Source organism: Eschrichtius robustus, chromosome 5 (genome assembly GCF_028021215.1).
Source record: "Eschrichtius robustus isolate mEscRob2 chromosome 5, mEscRob2.pri, whole genome shotgun sequence".
NCBI lineage: Eukaryota > Metazoa > Chordata > Mammalia > Artiodactyla > Eschrichtiidae > Eschrichtius > Eschrichtius robustus.
The window spans coordinates 115752350-115773661 of NC_090828.1; the positions used below are offsets into that span (position 1 = coordinate 115752350).

General features: G+C 43.7%; 2 pseudogenes; both read left to right on the top strand.

The window, feature by feature from the left end:
• The first annotated feature begins 3139 nt into the window (after positions 1–3139).
• On the top strand, positions 3140–5628 carry LOC137765401 (protein CDV3 homolog pseudogene; annotated as a pseudogene).
• Positions 5629–13364: 7736 nt separating this feature from the next.
• Positions 13365–15697, top strand: LOC137765402 (protein CDV3 homolog pseudogene; annotated as a pseudogene).
• Positions 15698–21312: the final 5615 nt, after the last annotated feature.

Sequence of the window (21312 nt, forward strand, 5' to 3'; positions counted from 1 at the left end):
AGGGTTATGTTTAGTTTTAGGGTTAGGGCTCGGTTTAGGGTACAGGTTAGGATTAGTGTAGGTGTTAGGGTTAAGGTAGGGGTTAGGATTTGGGTACGCGTTAGGGTTAGGGTATTTATTAAACCTATCCCACACTCTAGATAACACTTAGCACGTAAAGGAATATTATTTGGGTTCCAGCCATGGAGAAGTGTTTAGACAGTAGCAAAAGATAAGGAACAAACCCATTATAAAGAAATCACATTAGGATTCTCTTTTTTACCTGTTCCTTAAAACACTAGGGCTTAGGAAATCTATTTGAGGCATAAGCAGTCAACGGTAGCTTCGGATTAGTGTTAGGGATAGGGTTAGTGTTAGGGTACGGCTTAGGGTACGGATTCGGGAACGGGTTCGAGTATGGGTTAGCATTAGGGTTAGGGTTAGGGTTAGTTTTAGGGTTAGGGCTCGGTTTAGGGTACGAATTAGGATTAGTGTAGGTGTTAGGGTTAGGGTAGGGGTTAGGGTTAGTGTACGCATTAGGTTTAGGGTATTTATTTAACCTATCCCACTCTCTAGATACCACTTAGCACATAAAGAATATTATTTGGGGTCTAGCCATGTAGAAGAGTTTAGACATTAGGATAAGATAAGGAACACACCCATTACAAAGAAATCACATTAGGATTCTCTTTTTAACCTGTTCCTTAAAACACTAGTGCTTAGGAAATCTATTGGAGGCAGAAGCAATCAAGGGTAGCTTAGGTTTAGGGTTAGGGATAGTGTACGGCTTAGGGTATGGGTTCTGGTACGGTGCAGAGTATGGGTTAGGGTTAGGGTTAGGGTTAGTTTTACAGTTAGGGCTCGGTTTTGGGTACGGGTTAGGATTAGGTTACGTGTTAGGATTAGGGTAGGGGTTAGGGTTAAGGTACGCGTTAGGGTTAGGGTATTTATTAAACCTATCCCACTCTCTAGATACCACTTAGCACGTAAAGGAATATTATTTGGGGTCCAGCCATGGAGAAGAGTTTAGACTCTAGGTTAAGATAAGGAACACACCCGTTATAAAGAAATCACATTACAATTAACTTTTTAACCTGTTCCTTACAACACTAGTGCTTAGGAAATGTATTGGAGGCAGAAGCAGTCAAGGGTACCTTAGGGTTAGGGTTAGGTATAGGGTACGGCTCATGGTACGGGTTCGGGTCGGGTGTGGGTATGTCGTAGGTTATGGTTTAGGGTTAGGTTTAGGGTTAGTTTTACCGTTAGGGCTCGGTTTTAGGGTACAGGTTAGGATTAGGCTACGTGTTAGGGTAACGGTAGGAGATAGGGTTAGGGTACGCGTTAGGGTTAGGCTATTTATTAAACCTATCCCACTCTCTAGATACCACTTAGCACGTAAAGGAATATTATTTGGGGTCCAGCCATGTATAAGACTTTAGACATTAGGATAACAGAAGGAACACACCCATTATAAAGAAATCACATTAGGATTCTCTTTTTAACCTGTTCCTTAAAACACTAGTGCTTAGGAAATCTATTGGAGTCAGAAGCAGTCAAGGGTAGCTTAGGGTTAGGGTTAGGGCTAGGGTACTATTTAGGGTACGGGTTTGGGTACGTCGTGCCGTATGGGTTAGTGTTAGGTTTAGGGTTAGTTTTAGAGTTAGAGCTCGGTTTTTTGGTACGGGTTAGGATTAGGTTACGTGTTAGGGTTAGGGTAGGGGTTAGGGTTAAGGTACGCGTTAGGGTTAGGGTGTTTATTAAACCTATCCCACTCTCTAGATACCACTTAGCACGTAAAGGAATATTATTTCGGGTCCAGCCATGGAGAGGAGTTTAGACACTAGTATAAGATAAGGAACACACCCGTTATAAAGGAATCACATTACGATTATCTTTTTAACCTGTTCCATAAAACACTAGTGCTTAGGAAACCTATTGGAGGCAGAAGGAGTCAAGGGTAGCTTCGGGTTAGGGTTAGTGTTAGGGTTAGTGTTAGGTTACGGCTTAGGGTACGGATTCGGGTACTGGTTCGGGTACGGCGTAGGGTATGGGTTAGTGTTAGGGTTAGTTTTAGGGTTAGGGCTCAGTTTCGGATACGGTTTAAGATTAGTGTACTTGTTAGGGTTAGGGTACGGTTTAGGGTTAGGGTACACTTTAGGATTAGGGTATTTATTAAACATATCCCACTCTCTCGATACCACTTAGCATGTAAAGGAATATTATTTGTGGTTCCCCCATGGAGAAGAGTTTAGACACTAGGATAAGATAAGGAACACACCCATTATAAAGAAATCACATTAGGATTCTCTTTTTAACCTGTTTCTTAAAACACTAGGGCTTAGGAAATCTATTGGAGGCAGCAGCAGTCAAGGCTAGCTTACGGTTAGGGTTAGGCATATGGTTAGGGTACGGCTTAGGGTACGGATTCGGGTACGGCATAGGGTATTGGTTAGAGTTAGGGTTAGCGTTAGTTTTAGGGTTAGGGCTCAGTTTAGGGTACGGCTTAGTATTAGGGTACGTGTTAGGGTTAGGGTAGGGGTTATGGTTAGGGTACGCATTAGGTTTAGTGTATTTATTAAACCTATCCCACACTCTAGATAACACTTAGCACGTAAAGGAATATTATTTGGGTTCCAGCCATGGAGAAGTGTTTAGACAGTAGCAAAAGATAAGGAACAAACCCATTATAAAGAAATCACATTAGGATTCTCTTTTTTACCTGTTCCTTAAAACACTAGGGCTTAGGAAATCTATTTGAGGCATAAGCAGTCAAGGGTAGCTTTGGGTTAGTGTTAGGGATAGGGTTAGTGTTAGGGTACGGCTTAGGGTACGGATTCGGGAACGGGTTCGAGTATGGGTTAGGGTTAGGGTTAGGGTTAGGGTTAGTTTTAGGGTTAGGGCTCGGTTTAGGGTACGAATTAGGATTAGTGTAGGTGTTAGGGTTAGGGTAGGGGTTAGGGTTAGTGTACGCATTAGGTTTAGGGTATTTATTAAACCTATCCCACTCTCTAGATACCACTTAGCACATAAAGAATATTATTTGGGGTCTAGCCATGTAGAAGAGTTTAGACATTAGGATAAGACAAGGAACACACCCATTACAAAGAAATCACATTAGGATTCTCTTTTTAACCTGTTCCTTAAAACACGAGTGCTGACTGGAACCTCTGGCCCGCACGTTCCCTTTGCCCTCCGGCTGCGGAGCGGGCGGGATCCTGCACCGCTGTCGCTGCAGCCCGGGCGGGCGGGGCGGCGGCAGCGGCACGCGAGCCCCAAGGAGGGCCGTACCACCGTTCGCCAGCACGCGGGGGGAGCCGCTCGCCCCAACGCAAACGCCTCGGCGACCCCGCGGGGCTGAGGCGTCGCCGCGCCCGGGAGCTTGAGCGCCGAGCCGGCCTCGACCCCGAGCTCGGAGCCCCGCGGGCAGCGCCCGCCGCCGGCCCCACCCATCCGGGCCGAGGAGGCCGCGACCATGGCTGAGATGGAGGAGCGGAGCCTGGACAACTTCTTCGCCAAGAGAGACAAGAAGAAGAAGAAGGAGCGGAGCAACCGGGCGGCGAGCGCCACGGGCTCGGCGGGCGGCGCCGGCGGGAGCAGCGGAGCCGCGGGCGCGGCGGGCGGTGGGGCGGGCGCGGGGACCCGGCCGGGCGACAGCGGGACCGCGGGCGCGGGGGCCACGGGCCCTGGGGCCGCCACCAAGGTTGTGACAAAGGATGAAGATGAGTGGAAAGAATTTGAGCAAAAAGAGGTTGATTACAGCGGCCTAAGAGTTCAAGCAATGCAAATAAGTGAAAAGGAAGAAGATGAAAATGAAAAAAGAGAAGATCCAGGTGATAACTGGGAAGAAGGCGGAGGAGGTGGTGGTGGTGTAGAAAAATCTTCAGGTCCCTGGAATAAAACAGCTTCGGTACAAGCACCTCCTGCTCCAGTAGTTGTTACAGAAACCCCAGAACCGACAATGACTAGTGGCGTGTATAGGCCTCCTGGGGCCAGGTTGACCACAACAAGGAAAGCCCCCCAAGGACCACCAGAAATCTACAGTGATACACAGTTCCCATCCCTGCAGTCCACTGCCAAGCATGTAGAAAGCCGGAAATACTGAGCCTTCGTAAGGGTTGACTACCTCAGATTTGCTGCATTCATTGTGGACTTCATGTGGATCACAACTTCTGGATAAGAAGGTTACAGCTTTTAAGTGTCGATGTGAAACTTGAAACCAGCTCTACTGGATTCCTATCAGAAATTCTGCAGAAAGTCAGCCATCTGGGTTCTGATCTGCTGTAAAAGATGAAGATTTAAGTGACCTTAATTAACCTGTCCTGTGCCCCATTCATAAGGAACACTCTGTAGTGGGTATTAGACTTCCCGGAACATGCCGCTCTCAAAAGAACTGATGTGTTCAGATAATCTGTGTAGGGCTGTGATTTATAATTTAAACTTTGAGTTGTATTCTGAGGTAACCACAAATTAAATTCAACCAAACTCGGGTCACCAAGTGGGAAAAGGGGTGGGGAGGGAATAATCTTATTTTTTTTAGTAATTTTTTATTTGGGTAGTGCTTTTTCTGTGTTCCATATTAAGGCTTTTTTTTTTCTTTCTTTTTTTTCTTTCTTTTTTTTGCTTTGACTTGGAATAGTTCTTTGACAGAGCATATTGCTTGGCTAAGTAACCTGAAATATGCATTGGAATTGTGAAACGTCTCGTGAATTTGCCAATCCCTAGAGCAGAACCAGATGGCCTTTGATGTAAAGGGCAGTAGATGCAGGGGGCTCTACTTCAGGTGCTGCTAAAGCTTCCTCTAATCAGGTCTAAGTTGTATAGTAAACTGGTGGAAAGAGTATATTTTCTGCTCAGGCCAAGGGAGTCACAGATGTGTCCTTATAAATTCAAAGCAGTGAGAGCAGAACCTCAACCTAAAACCCACTGAAGTTTCATGGATCTTGCATGATCTCTGACAAGAATTCCAGATGCACTTGTGCCCAAACGTTTAAGGTATTAGACGCAGTGATTGTCCCAGCCTAGCTCTGTCATCAACCTCCTGGTGTGTCTTTTTATGGTGTTCATTTGGAGAGTCGGGGGCGAAAGACAGGTGATGTAGCACTTCTGTTTTTAATGATTACAGCTTAAACTATCCAGTAATTTTTAGTCCTGGAAAAGGACATCAGGACGCTACCCAGGATTACTGAAAAGTCTTTCCATCTAATGAGATAGTCTGGTAATTTCCTAGTTTTGTATCTTCGGTTCAATAGAAATATTTCAAAGTGGCTTGTGACCACTTGATGCAGAGTCTGGGTTTCTCTATAATAAAATCCCTTTGCCAAATGTAGGAGTTGCAGACTTGCTACTGGCAAGAGTGAAGCAAATGGGTGAGTAAAACTCCTGATGTGGGAGCATTTTCCTCTAGGAGTTCAGTCTTGATAAGTGTCAGTGCAGGAATCGCACTCCTAGGAGTGTTACAGAGTCATCTGCTGTCAGATGCAAACCATATCTGGGCAATAATGTTGGCATTATTTGAAGTGGCAGGCAGGATGCCTACGTTCTGGTGTACTTGGGTGAGTAGCTGAGCCAGCCAAGGAGAGGTTGGATGAGTGAGAAAGGATTCTTGGTTAATCTGAAGACTTCATTTGAGAACCAGAAACCTTTTAACAAGTAACCTCTTGGACCTTGAGCCACATATTTCCCCTAAAAAGTATGCATTTTTTTCCAGCAAAACTTTGTTGGGGGTTATGTTATTGAGGAATGAGATGAATATGTGGAAATGTTACTTAATGGCATAGAAATCTGAAGACCTGCAGGAGATTTAAAAATTCCAACCCTTGTTATAACTTTTTAAAAGATTGTGAAATTATCAAAATGCACATGAATCAAGTTTTAATATGCTGTATGATGGGTGGATGAGGCTGTCCATTGTACCATTTCTTTCTTTGAATTCTCAGGCATGGTTTGGCAGTGCAAAAACTCTGTAACATTAACAAATTCAATAAAAAGTAAATATGTAAAAAAAAAAAACAAAAAAAAAACACTAGTGCTTAGGAAATCTATTGGAGGCAGAAGCAATCAAGGGTAGCTTAGGTTTAGGGTTAGGGATAGTGTACGGCTTAGGGTATGGGTTCTGGTACGGTGCAGAGTATGGGTTAGGGTTAGGGTTAGGGTTAGTTTTACAGTTAGGGCTCGGTTTTGGGTACGGGTTAGGATTAGGTTACGTGTTAGGATTAGGGTAGGGGTTAGGGTTAAGGTACGCGTTAGGGTTAGGGTATTTATTAAACCTATCCCACTCTCTAGATACCACTTAGCACGTAAAGGAATATTATTTGGGGTCCAGCCATGGAGAAGAGTTTAGACTCTAGGTTAAGATAAGGAACACACCCGTTATAAAGAAATCACATTACGATTAACTTTTTAACCTGTTCCTTACAACACTAGTGCTTAGGAAATGTATTGGAGGCAGAAGCAGTCAAGGGTACCTTAGGGTTAGGGTTAGGTATAGGGTACGGCTCATGGTACGGGTTCGGGTCGGGTGTGGGTATGTCGTAGGTTATGGTTTAGGGTTAGGTTTAGGGTTAGTTTTACCGTTAGGGCTCGGTTTTAGGGTACAGGTTAGGATTAGGCTACGTGTTAGGGTAACGGTAGGAGATAGGGTTAGGGTACACGTTAGGGTTAGGCTATTTATTAAACCTATCCCACTCTCTAGATACCACTTAGCACGTAAAGGAATATTATTTGGGGTCCAGCCATGTATAAGACTTTAGACATTAGGATAACAGAAGGAACACACCCATTATAAAGAAATCACATTTGGATTCTCTTTTTAACCTGTTCCTTAAAACACTAGTGCTTAGGAAATCTATTGGAGTCAGAAGCAGTCAAGGGTAGCTTAGGGTTAGGGTTAGGGCTAGGGTACTATTTAGGGTACGGTTTTGGGTACGTCGTGCAGTATAGGTTAGTGTTAGGTTTACGGTTAGTTTTAGAGTTAGAGCTCGGTTTTTTGGTACGGGTTAGGATTAGGTTACGTGTTAGGGTTAGGGTAGGGGTTAGGATTAAGGTACGTGTTAGGGTTAGGGTATTTATTAAACCTATCCCACTCTCTAGATACCACTTAGCAGGTAAAGGAATATTATTTCGGGTCCAGCCATGGAGAGGAGTTTAGACACTAGTATAAGATAAGGAACACACCCGTTATAAAGGAATCACATTACGATTATCTTTTTAACCTGTTCCATAAAACACTAGTGCTTAGGAAATCTATTGGAGGCAGAAGCAGTGAAGGGTACCTTAGGGTTAGGGATAGGGTTAGGGTACTGCTTATGGTAAAGTTTCGGGTACGGGTTCGGGTACGGCGTAGAGTATGGGTTAGGGTTAGGGTTAGGGTACGCGTTAAGGTTAGGTTATTTATTAAACCTGTCCCACTCTCTAGATACCACATAAAGGAATATTATTTTGGGTCCAGCAATGGAGAAGTGTTTAGACAGTAGGAAAAGATAAGGAACACACCCATTATAAAGTAATCACATTAGAATTCTTTTTAACCTGTTCCTTAAAACACTAGTGCTTAGGAAATCTATTGGAGGCAGAAGCAGTCAAGGGTACCTTAGGGTAAGGGATAGGGTTAGGGTACTGCTTATGGTAAAGTTTCGGGTACGGGTTCGGGTACGGCGTAGGGTATGGGTTAGGGTTAGGTTTAGTTTTAGGGTTAGGGATCGGTTTAGGGTACGGGTTAGTACTGGGGTACGTGTTAGGGTTACGGTAGGGGTTAGGGTTAGGGTATGCATTAGGGTTAGGGTATTTATTAAACCTATCCCAATCTCTATATACCACTTAGCATGTAAAGGAATATTATTTGGGGTCCAGCCACAGAGAATAGTTTACAGACTAGGATAACATAAGGAACACACCTATTATAAAGAAATGACATTAGGATTATCTTTTTAACCTGTTCCTTAAAACACTAGTGCTTACGAAATCTAATGGAGGTAGAAGCAGTCAAGGGTAGATTAGGGTTATTGTTAGGGTTAGGGTACGGCTTAGGGTACGGGTTCGGGTATGGCTTAGGTTTTGTGTTAGGGTTAGGATTAGGGTTAGTTTTAGGGTTAGGGCTCGGTTTAGGGTACAGGTTAGGATTAGGTTACGTGTTAGGGTTAGGGTAGGGGATAGGGTTAGGGTACGCGTTTAGGTTAGGTTAGTTATTAAACTTATCCCACTCTCTAGATACCACTTAGCACATAAAGGAATATTATTTTGGGTCCAGCCATGGAGAAGAGTTGAGACACTAGTATAAGATAAGGAACACACCCATAATAAAGAAATCACATTGGGATTCTCTTTTTAATCTGTTCCTTAAAACACTAGTGTTTAGGAAATCTATTGGAGGCAGAAGCAGTCAAGGGTAGCTTAGGGTTAGGGTTAGGGTTAGGGTACGGCTTAGGGTATGGATTCGGGTACGGCATAGGGCATGGGTTAGGGTTGGGTTAGAGTTAGTTGTAGGTTTAGGGCTCAGTTTAGGGTACGGGTTAGGATTAGGGTACGTGTTAGGGTTAGGGTAGGGGTTAGTCTTAGGGTGCGCATTAGGTTTAGGGTATTTTTTAAACCTATCCCACACCCTAGATAACACTTAGGACGTAAAGGAATATTATTTGGGGTGCAGCCATGGAGAAGAGTTTAGACAGTAGGAAAAGATAAGGAACACACCCATTATAAAGAAATCACAATAGGATTCTCTTTTAAACCTCTTCCTTAAAACACTAAGGCTTAGGAAATCTATTGGATGCAGAAGCAGTCAAGGGTAGCTTAGGGTTAGGGTTAGGATTAGGGTTAGGGTACTGCTTATGGTAAGGTTTCGGGTACGGGTTCGGGTACGGCATAGGGTATGGTTTAGGGTTAGGGTTAGGGTTAGTTTTAGGGTTAGGGATCAGTTTAGGGTACGGGTTAGGATAGGTGTACCTGTTAGGGTTAGGGTAGGGGTTAGTGTTAGGGTACGCGTTAGGATTAGGGTATTTATTAAACCTATCCCAATCTCTAGATACCACTTAGCAAGTAAAGGAATATTAATTGGGATCCAGCCATTGAGAATAGTTTACACACTAGGATAACATAAGGAACACACTTATAATAAGGAAGTGACATTAGGATTCTCTTTTTAACCTGTTCCTTAAAACACTAGTGCTTAGGAAATCTAATGGAGGTAGAAGCAGTCAAGGGTAGCTTAGGGTTAGCATTAGGGTTAGGGTACGTCTTAGGGTACGGGTTTGGGTATGGCGTAGGTTTTGTCTTAGGGTTAGGATTAGGGTTAGTTTTAGGGTTAGGGCTCGGTTTAGGGTACGGGTTAGGATTAGGCTACGTGTTAGGCTTAGGGTAGTGGATAGGGTTAGGGTACACTTTAAGGTTAGGTTATTTATTAAACCTATGCCACTGTCTAGATACCACTTAGCACATAAAGGAATATTATTTTGGGTCCAGCCATGGAGAAGAGTTTAGACACTAGGATAAGATAATGTACACACCCGTAATAAAGAAATCACATTGGGATTCTCTTTTTAATCTGTTCCTTAAAACACTAGTGTTTAGGAAATCTATTGGAAGCAGAAGCAGTCAAGGATAGCTTAGGGTTAGGGTTAGGGTTAGTGTTAGGGTATGGCTTAGGGTACGGGTTCGGGCACGGGTTAGAATACGGCATAGGGTATGGTTTAGGGTTAGGGCTAGGGTTAGTTTTAGGGTTAGGGCTTGGTTTAGAGTACGGGTTAGGATTGGGGTATGTGTTAGGGTTAAGGTAGGGGATAGGATTAGGGTACACGTTAGGGTTAGGGTATTTATTAAACCTGTCCCACACTGTAGATATCACTTAGCACGTAAAGGAATATTATTTGGTGTCCAGCCATGGAGAAGAGTTTAGACACTAGGATAAGATAAGGAACACACCCAATATAAGGAAATCACATTACGATTATCTTTTTAACGTGTTCCTTAAAACAATAGTGCTTACGAAATCTTTTTGAGGAATAATCAGTCCAGGGTAGCTTCGGGTTACAGTTAGGGTTAGGGTTAGTGTTAGGGTACGGCTTAGGGTACGGATTCGGGTACGGGTTCGGCTATGGGTTAGGGTTATGTTTAGTTTTAGGGTTAGGGCTCGGTTTAGGGTACAGGTTAGGATTAGTGTAGGTGTTAGGGTTAAGGTAGGGGTTAGGATTTGGGTACGCGTTAGGGTTAGGGTATTTATTAAACCTATCCCACACTCTAGATAACACTTAGCACGTAAAGGAATATTATTTGGGTTCCAGCCATGGAGAAGTGTTTAGACAGTAGCAAAAGATAAGGAACAAACCCATTATAAAGAAATCACATTAGGATTCTCTTTTTTACCTGTTCCTTAAAACACTAGGGCTTAGGAAATCTATTTGAGGCATAAGCAGTCAAGGGTAGCTTGGGATTAGTGTTAGGGATAGGGTTAGTGTTAGGGTACGGCTTAGGGTACGGATTCGGGAACGGGTTCGAGTATGGGTTAGCATTAGGGTTAGGGTTAGGGTTAGTTTTAGGGTTAGGGCTCGGTTTAGGGTACGAATTAGGATTAGTGTAGGTGTTAGGGTTAGGGTAGGGGTTAGGGTTAGTGTACGCATTAGGTTTAGGGTATTTATTAAACCTATCCCACTCTCTAGATACCACTTAGCACATAAAGAATATTATTTGGGGTCTAGCCATGTAGAAGAGTTTAGACATTAGGATAAGATAAGGAACACACCCATTACAAAGAAATCACATTAGGATTCTCTTTTTAACCTGTTCCTTAAAACACTAGTGCTTAGGAAATCTATTGGAGGCAGAAGCAATCAAGGGTAGCTTAGGTTTAGGGTTAGGGATAGTGTACGGCTTAGGGTATGGGTTCTGGTACGGTGCAGAGTATGGGTTAGGGTTAGGGTTAGGGTTAGTTTTACAGTTAGGGCTCGGTTTTGGGTACGGGTTAGGATTAGGTTACGTGTTAGGATTAGGGTAGGGGTTAGGGTTAAGGTACGCGTTAGGGTTAGGGTATTTATTAAACCTATCCCACTCTCTAGATACCACTTAGCACGTAAAGGAATATTATTTGGGGTCCAGCCATGGAGAAGAGTTTAGACTCTAGGTTAAGATAAGGAACACACCCGTTATAAAGAAATCACATTACGATTAACTTTTTAACCTGTTCCTTACAACACTAGTGCTTAGGAAATGTATTGGAGGCAGAAGCAGTCAAGGGTACCTTAGGGTTAGGGTTAGGTATAGGGTACGGCTCATGGTACGGGTTCGGGTCGGGTGTGGGTATGTCGTAGGTTATGGTTTAGGGTTAGGTTTAGGGTTAGTTTTACCGTTAGGGCTCGGTTTTAGGGTACAGGTTAGGATTAGGCTACGTGTTAGGGTAACGGTAGGAGATAGGGTTAGGGTACGCGTTAGGGTTAGGCTATTTATTAAACCTATCCCACTCTCTAGATACCACTTAGCACGTAAAGGAATATTATTTGGGGTCCAGCCATGTATAAGACTTTAGACATTAGGATAACAGAAGGAACACACCCATTATAAAGAAATCACATTAGGATTCTCTTTTTAACCTGTTCCTTAAAACACTAGTGCTTAGGAAATCTATTGGAGTCAGAAGCAGTCAAGGGTAGCTTAGGGTTAGGGTTAGGGCTAGGGTACTATTTAGGGTACGGGTTTGGGTACGTCGTGCCGTATGGGTTAGTGTTAGGTTTAGGGTTAGTTTTAGAGTTAGAGCTCGGTTTTTTGGTACGGGTTAGGATTAGGTTACGTGTTAGGGTTAGGGTAGGGGTTAGGGTTAAGGTACGCGTTAGGGTTAGGGTATTTATTAAACCTATCCCACTCTCTAGATACCACTTAGCACGTAAAGGAATATTATTTCGGGTCCAGCCATGGAGAGGAGTTTAGACACTAGTATAAGATAAGGAACACACCCGTTATAAAGGAATCACATTACGATTATCTTTTTAACCTGTTCCATAAAACACTAGTGCTTAGGAAACCTATTGGAGGCAGAAGGAGTCAAGGGTAGCTTCGGGTTAGGGTTAGTGTTAGGGTTAGTGTTAGGTTACGGCTTAGGGTACGGATTCGGGTACTGGTTCGGGTACGGCGTAGGGTATGGGTTAGTGTTAGGGTTAGTTTTAGGGTTAGGGCTCAGTTTCGGATACGGTTTAAGATTAGTGTACTTGTTAGGGTTAGGGTACGGTTTAGGGTTAGGGTACACTTTAGGATTAGGGTATTTATTAAACGTATCCCACTCTCTCGATACCACTTAGCATGTAAAGGAATATTATTTGTGGTTCCCCCATGGAGAAGAGTTTAGACACTAGGATAAGATAAGGAACACACCCATTATAAAGAAATCACATTAGGATTCTCTTTTTAACCTGTTTCTTAAAACACTAGGGCTTAGGAAATCTATTGGAGGCAGCAGCAGTCAAGGCTAGCTTACGGTTAGGGTTAGGCATATGGTTAGGGTACGGCTTAGGGTACGGATTCGGGTACGGCATAGGGTATTGGTTAGAGTTAGGGTTAGCGTTAGTTTTAGGGTTAGGGCTCAGTTTAGGGTACGGCTTAGTATTAGGGTACGTGTTAGGGTTAGGGTAGGGGTTATGGTTAGGGTACGCATTAGGTTTAGTGTATTTATTAAACCTATCCCACACTCTAGATAACACTTAGCACGTAAAGGAATATTATTTGGGTTCCAGCCATGGAGAAGTGTTTAGACAGTAGCAAAAGATAAGGAACAAACCCATTATAAAGAAATCACATTAGGATTCTCTTTTTTACCTGTTCCTTAAAACACTAGGGCTTAGGAAATCTATTTGAGGCATAAGCAGTCAAGGGTAGCTTTGGGTTAGTGTTAGGGATAGGGTTAGTGTTAGGGTACGGCTTAGGGTACGGATTCGGGAACGGGTTCGAGTATGGGTTAGGGTTAGGGTTAGGGTTAGGGTTAGTTTTAGGGTTAGGGCTCGGTTTAGGGTACGAATTAGGATTAGTGTAGGTGTTAGGGTTAGGGTAGGGGTTAGGGTTAGTGTACGCATTAGGTTTAGGGTATTTATTAAACCTATCCCACTCTCTAGATACCACTTAGCACATAAAGAATATTATTTGGGGTCTAGCCATGTAGAAGAGTTTAGACATTAGGATAAGACAAGGAACACACCCATTACAAAGAAATCACATTAGGATTCTCTTTTTAACCTGTTCCTTAAAACACGAGTGCTGACTGGAACCTCTGGCCCGCACGTTCCCTTTGCCCTCCGGCTGCGGAGCGGGCGGGATCCTGCACCGCTGTCGCTGCAGCCCGGGCGGGCGGGGCGGCGGCAGCGGCACGCGAGCCCCAAGGAGGGCCGTACCACCGTTCGCCAGCACACGGGGGGAGCCGCTCGCCCCAACGCAAACGCCTCGGCGACCCCGCGGGGCTGAGGCGTCGCCGCGCCCGGGAGCTTGAGCGCCGAGCCGGCCTCGACCCCGAGCTCGGAGCCCCGCGGGCAGCGCCCGCCGCCGGCCCCACCCATCCGGGCCGAGGAGGCCGCGACCATGGCTGAGATGGAGGAGCGGAGCCTGGACAACTTCTTCGCCAAGAGAGACAAGAAGAAGAAGAAGGAGCGGAGCAACCGGGCGGCGAGCGCCACGGGCTCGGCGGGCGGCGCCGGCGGGAGCAGCGGAGCCGCGGGCGCGGCGGGCGGTGGGGCGGGCGCGGGGACCCGGCCGGGCGACAGCGGGACCGCGGGCGCGGGGGCCACGGGCCCTGGGGCCGCCACCAAGGTTGTGACAAAGGATGAAGATGAGTGGAAAGAATTTGAGCAAAAAGAGGTTGATTACAGCGGCCTAAGAGTTCAAGCAATGCAAATAAGTGAAAAGGAAGAAGATGAAAATGAAAAAAGAGAAGATCCAGGTGATAACTGGGAAGAAGGCGGAGGAGGTGGTGGTGGTGTAGAAAAATCTTCAGGTCCCTGGAATAAAACAGCTTCGGTACAAGCACCTCCTGCTCCAGTAGTTGTTACAGAAACCCCAGAACCGACAATGACTAGTGGCGTGTATAGGCCTCCTGGGGCCAGGTTGACCACAACAAGGAAAGCCCCCCAAGGACCACCAGAAATCTACAGTGATACACAGTTCCCATCCCTGCAGTCCACTGCCAAGCATGTAGAAAGCCGGAAATACTGAGCCTTCGTAAGGGTTGACTACCTCAGATTTGCTACATTCATTGTGGACTTCATGTGGATCACAACTTCTGGATAAGAAGGTTACAGCTTTTAAGTGTCGATGTGAAACTTGAAACCAGCTCTACTGGATTCCTATCAGAAATTCTGCAGAAAGTCAGCCATCTGGGTTCTGATCTGCTGTAAAAGATGAAGATTTAAGTGACCTTAATTAACCTGTCCTGTGCCCCATTCATAAGGAACACTCTGTAGTGGGTATTAGACTTCCCGGAACATGCCGCTCTCAAAAGAACTGATGTGTTCAGATAATCTGTGTAGGGCTGTGATTTATAATTTAAACTTTGAGTTGTATTCTGAGGTAACCACAAATTAAATTCAACCAAACTCGGGTCACCAAGTGGGAAAAGGGGTGGGGAGGGAATAATCTTATTTTTTTTAGTAATTTTTTATTTGGGTAGTGCTTTTTCTGTGTTCCATATTAAGGCTTTTTTTTTCTTTCTTTTTTTTCTTTCTTTTTTTTGCTTTGACTTGGAATAGTTCTTTGACAGAGCATATTGCTTGGCTAAGTAACCTGAAATATGCATTGGAATTGTGAAACGTCTCGTGAATTTGCCAATCCCTAGAGCAGAACCAGATGGCCTTTGATGTAAAGGGCAGTAGATGCAGGGGGCTCTACTTCAGGTGCTGCTAAAGCTTCCTCTAATCAGGTCTAAGTTGTATAGTAAACTGGTGGAAAGAGTATATTTTCTGCTCAGGCCAAGGGAGTCACAGATGTGTCCTTATAAATTCAAAGCAGTGAGAGCAGAACCTCAACCTAAAACCCACTGAAGTTTCATGGATCTTGCATGATCTCTGACAAGAATTCCAGATGCACTTGTGCCCAAACGTTTAAGGTATTAGACGCAGTGATTGTCCCAGCCTAGCTCTGTCATCAACCTCCTGGTGTGTCTTTTTATGGTGTTCATTTGGAGAGTCGGGGGCGAAAGACAGGTGATGTAGCACTTCTGTTTTTAATGATTACAGCTTAAACTATCCAGTAATTTTTAGTCCTGGAAAAGGACATCAGGACGCTACCCAGGATTACTGAAAAGTCTTTCCATCTAATGAGATAGTCTGGTAATTTCCTAGTTTTGTATCTTCGGTTCAATAGAAATATTTCAAAGTGGCTTGTGACCACTTGATGCAGAGTCTGGGTTTCTCTATAATAAAATCCCTTTGCCAAATGTAGGAGTTGCAGACTTGCTACTGGCAAGAGTGAAGCAAATGGGTGAGTAAAACTCCTGATGTGGGAGCATTTTCCTCTAGGAGTTCAGTCTTGATAAGTGTCAGTGCAGGAATCGCACTCCTAGGAGTGTTACAGAGTCATCTGCTGTCAGATGCAAACCATATCTGGGCAATAATGTTGGCATTATTTGAAGTGGCAGGCAGGATGCCTACGTTCTGGTGTACTTGGGTGAGTAGCTGAGCCAGCCAAGGAGAGGTTGGATGAGTGAGAAAGGATTCTTGGTTAATCTGAAGACTTCATTTGAGAACCAGAAACCTTTTAACAAGTAACCTCTTGGACCTTGAGCCACATATTTCCCCTAAAAAGTATGCATTTTTTTCCAGCAAAACTTTGTTGGGGGTTATGTTATTGAGGAATGAGATGAATATGTGGAAATGTTACTTAATGGCATAGAAATCTGAAGACCTGCAGGAGATTTAAAAATTCCAACCCTTGTTATAACTTTTTAAAAGATTGTGAAATTATCAAAATGCACATGAATCAAGTTTTAATATGCTGTATGATGGGTGGATGAGGCTGTCCATTGTACCATTTCTTTCTTTGAATTCTCAGGCATGGTTTGGCAGTGCAAAAACTCTGTAACATTAACAAATTCAATAAAAAGTAAATATGTAAAAAAAAAAAACAAAAAAAAAACACTAGTGCTTAGGAAATCTATTGGAGGCAGAAGCAATCAAGGGTAGCTTAGGTTTAGGGTTAGGGATAGTGTACGGCTTAGGGTATGGGTTCTGGTACGGTGCAGAGTATGGGTTAGGGTTAGGGTTAGGGTTAGTTTTACAGTTAGGGCTCGGTTTTGGGTACGGGTTAGGATTAGGTTACGTGTTAGGATTAGGGTAGGGGTTAGGGTTAAGGTACGCGTTAGGGTTAGGGTATTTATTAAACCTATCCCACTCTCTAGATACCACTTAGCACGTAAAGGAATATTATTTGGGGTCCAGCCATGGAGAAGAGTTTAGACTCTAGGTTAAGATAAGGAACACACCCGTTATAAAGAAATCACATTACGATTAACTTTTTAACCTGTTCCTTACAACACTAGTGCTTAGGAAATGTATTGGAGGCAGAAGCAGTCAAGGGTACCTTAGGGTTAGGGTTAGGTATAGGGTACGGCTCATGGTACGGGTTCGGGTCGGGTGTGGGTATGTCGTAGGTTATGGTTTAGGGTTAGGTTTAGGGTTAGTTTTACCGTTAGGGCTCGGTTTTAGGGTACAGGTTAGGATTAGGCTACGTGTTAGGGTAACGGTAGGAGATAGGGTTAGGGTACACGTTAGGGTTAGGCTATTTATTAAACCTATCCCACTCTCTAGATACCACTTAGCACGTAAAGGAATATTATTTGGGGTCCAGCCATGTATAAGACTTTAGACATTAGGATAACAGAAGGAACACACCCATTATAAAGAAATCACATTTGGATTCTCTTTTTAACCTGTTCCTTAAAACACTAGTGCTTAGGAAATCTATTGGAGTCAGAAGCAGTCAAGGGTAGCTTAGGGTTAGGGTTAGGGCTAGGGTACTATTTAGGGTACGGTTTTGGGTACGTCGTGCAGTATAGGTTAGTGTTAGGTTTACGGTTAGTTTTAGAGTTAGAGCTCGGTTTTTTGGTACGGGTTAGGATTAGGTTACGTGTTAGGGTTAGGGTAGGGGTTAGGATTAAGGTACGTGTTAGGGTTAGGGTATTTATTAAACCTATCCCACTCTCTAGATACCACTTAGCAGGTAAAGGAATATTATTTCGGGTCCAGCCATGGAGAGGAGTTTAGACACTAGTATAAGATAAGGAACACACCCGTTATAAAGGAATCACATTACGATTATCTTTTTAACCTGTTCCATAAAACACTAGTGCTTAGGAAATCTATTGGAGGCAGAAGCAGTGAAGGGTACCTTAGGGTTAGGGATAGGGTTAGGGTACTGCTTATGGTAAAGTTTCGGGTACGGGTTCGGGTACGGCGTAGAGTATGGGTTAGGGTTAGGGTTAGGGTACGCGTTAAGGTTAGGTTATTTATTAAACCTGTCCCACTCTCTAGATACCACATAAAGGAATATTATTTTGGGTCCAGCAATGGAGAAGTGTTTAGACAGTAGGAAAAGATAAGGAACACACCCATTATAAAGTAATCACATTAGAATTCTTTTTAACCTGTTCCTTAAAACACTAGTGCTTAGGAAATCTATTGGAGGCAGAAGCAGTCAAGGGTACCTTAGGGTAAGGGATAGGGTTAGGGTACTGCTTATGGTAAAGTTTCGGGTACGGGTTCGGGTACGGCGTAGGGTATGGGTTAGGGTTAGGTTTAGTTTTAGGGTTAGGGATCGGTTTAGGGTACGGGTTAGTACTGGGGTACGTGTTAGGGTTACGGTAGGGGTTAGGGTTACGGTATGCATTAGGGTTAGGGTATTTATTAAACCTATCCCAATCTCTATATACCACTTAGCATGTAAAGGAATATTATTTGGGGTCCAGCCACAGAGAATAGTTTACAGACTAGGATAACATAAGGAACACACCTATTATAAAGAAATGACATTAGGATTATCTTTTTAACCTGTTCCTTAAAACACTAGTGCTTACGAAATCTAATGGAGGTAGAAGCAGTCAAGGGTAGATTAGGGTTATTGTTAGGGTTAGGGTACGGCTTAGGGTACGGGTTCGGGTATGGCTTAGGTTTTGTGTTAGGGTTAGGATTAGGGTTAGTTTTAGGGTTAGGGCTCGGTTTAGGGTACAGGTTAGGATTAGGTTACGTGTTAGGGTTAGGGTAGGGGATAGGGTTAGGGTACGCGTTTAGGTTAGGTTAGTTATTAAACTTATCCCACTCTCTAGATACCACTTAGCACATAAAGGAATATTATTTTGGGTCCAGCCATGGAGAAGAGTTGAGACACTAGTATAAGATAAGGAACACACCCATAATAAAGAAATCACATTGGGATTCTCTTTTTAATCTGTTCCTTAAAACACTAGTGTTTAGGAAATCTATTGGAGGCAGAAGCAGTCAAGGGTAGCTTAGGGTTAGGGTTAGGGTTAGGGTACGGCTTAGGGTATGGATTCGGGTACGGCATAGGGCATGGGTTAGGGTTGGGTTAGAGTTAGTTGTAGGTTTAGGGCTCAGTTTAGGGTACGGGTTAGGATTAGGGTACGTGTTAGGGTTAGGGTAGGGGTTAGTCTTAGGGTGCGCATTAGGTTTAGGGTATTTTTTAAACCTATCCCACACCCTAGATAACACTTAGGACGTAAAGGAATATTATTTGGGGTGCAGCCATGGAGAAGAGTTTAGACAGTAGGAAAAGATAAGGAACACACCCATTATAAAGAAATCACAATAGGATTCTCTTTTAAACCTCTTCCTTAAAACACTAAGGCTTAGGAAATCTATTGGATGCAGAAGCAGTCAAGGGTAGCTTAGGGTTAGGGTTAGGATTAGGGTTAGGGTACTGCTTATGGTAAGGTTTCGGGTACGGGTTCGGGTACGGCATAGGGTATGGTTTAGGGTTAGGGTTAGGGTTAGTTTTAGGGTTAGGGATCAGTTTAGGGTACGGGTTAGGATAGGTGTACCTGTTAGGGTTAGGGTAGGGGTTAGTGTTAGGGTACGCGTTAGGATTAGGGTATTTATTAAACCTATCCCAATCTCTAGATACCACTTAGCAAGTAAAGGAATATTAATTGGGATCCAGCCATTGAGAATAGTTTACACACTAGGATAACATAAGGAACACACTTATAATAAGGAAGTGACATTAGGATTCTCTTTTTAACCTGTTCCTTAAAACACTAGTGCTTAGGAAATCTAATGGAGGTAGAAGCAGTCAAGGGTAGCTTAGGGTTAGCATTAGGGTTAGGGTACGTCTTAGGGTACGGGTTTGGGTATGGCGTAGGTTTTGTCTTAGGGTTAGGATTAGGGTTAGTTTTAGGGTTAGGGCTCGGTTTAGGGTACGGGTTAGGATTAGGCTACGTGTTAGGCTTAGGGTAGTGGATAGGGTTAGGGTACACTTTAAGGTTAGGTTATTTATTAAACCTATGCCACTGTCTAGATACCACTTAGCACATAAAGGAATATTATTTTGGGTCCAGCCATGGAGAAGAGTTTAGACACTAGGATAAGATAATGTACACACCCGTAATAAAGAAATCACATTGGGATTCTCTTTTTAATCTGTTCCTTAAAACACTAGTGTTTAGGAAATCTATTGGAAGCAGAAGCAGTCAAGGATAGCTTAGGGTTAGGGTTAGGGTTAGTGTTAGGGTATGGCTTAGGGTACGGGTTCGGGCACGGGTTAGAATACGGCATAGGGTATGGTTTAGGGTTAGGGCTAGGGTTAGTTTTAGGGTTAGGGCTTGGTTTAGAGTACGGGTTAGGATTGGGGTATGTGTTAGGGTTAAGGTAGGGGATAGGATTAGGGTACACGTTAGGGTTAGGGTATTTATTAAACCTGTCCCACACTGTAGATATCACTTAGCACGTAAAGGAATATTATTTGGTGTCCAGCCATGGAGAAGAGTTTAGACACTAGGATAAGATAAGGAACACACCCAATATAAGGAAATCACATTACGATTATCTTTTTAACGTGTTCCTTAAAACAATAGTGCTTACGAAATCTTTTTGAGGAATAATCAGTCCAGGGTAGCTTCGGGTTACAGTGAGGGTTAGGGTTAGTGTTAGGGTACGGCTTAGGGTACGGATTCGGGTACGGGTTCGGCTATGGGTTAGGGTTATGTTTAGTTTTAGGGTTAGGGCTCGGTTTAGGGTACAGGTTAGGATTAGTGTAGGTGTTAGGGTTAAGGTAGGGGTTAGGATTTGGGTACGCGTTAGGGTTAGGGTATTTATTAAACCTATCCCACACTCTAGATAACACTTAGCACGTAAAGGAATATTATTTGGGTTCCAGCCATGGAGAAGTGTTTAGACAGTAGCAAAAGATAAGGAACAAACCCATTATAAAGAAATCACATTAGGATTCTCTTTTTTACCTGTTCCTTAAAACACTAGGGCTTAGGAAATCTATTTGAGGCATAAGCAGTCAAGGGTAGCTTCGGATTAGTGTTAGGGATAGGGTTAGTGTTAGGGTACGGCTTAGGGTACGGATTCGGGAACGGGTTCGAGTATGGGTTAGCATTAGGGTTAGGGTTAGGGTTAGTTTTAGGGTTAGGGCTCGGTTTAGGGTACGAATTAGGATTAGTGTAGGTGTTAGGGTTAGGGTAGGGGTTAGGGTTAGTGTACGCATTAGGTTTAGGGTATTTATTAAACCTATCCCACTCTCTAGATACCACTTAGCACATAAAGAATATTATTTGGGGTCTAGCCATGTAGAAGAGTTTAGACATTAGGATAAGATAAGGAACACACCCATTACAAAGAAATCACATTAGGATTCTCTTTTTAACCTGTTCCTTAAAACACTAGTGCTTAGGAAATCTATTGGAGGCAGAAGCAATCAAGGGTAGCTTAGGTTTAGGGTTAGGGATAGTGTACGGCTTAGGGTATGGGTTCTGGTACGGTGCAGAGTATGGGTTAGGGTTAGGGTTAGGGTTAGTTTTACAGTTAGGGCTCGGTTTTGGGTACGGGTTAGGATTAGGTTACGTGTTAGGATTAGGGTAGGGGTTAGGGTTAAGGTACGCGTTAGGGTTAGGGTATTTATTAAACCTATCCCACTCTCTAGATACCACTTAGCACGTAAAGGAATATTATTTGGGGTCCAGCCATGGAGAAGAGTTTAGACTCTAGGTTAAGATAAGGAACACACCCGTTATAAAGAAATCACATTACGATTAACTTTTTAACCTGTTCCTTACAACACTAGTGCTTAGGAAATGTATTGGAGGCAGAAGCAGTCAAGGGTACCTTAGGGTTAGGGTTAGGTATAGGGTACGGCTCATGGTAC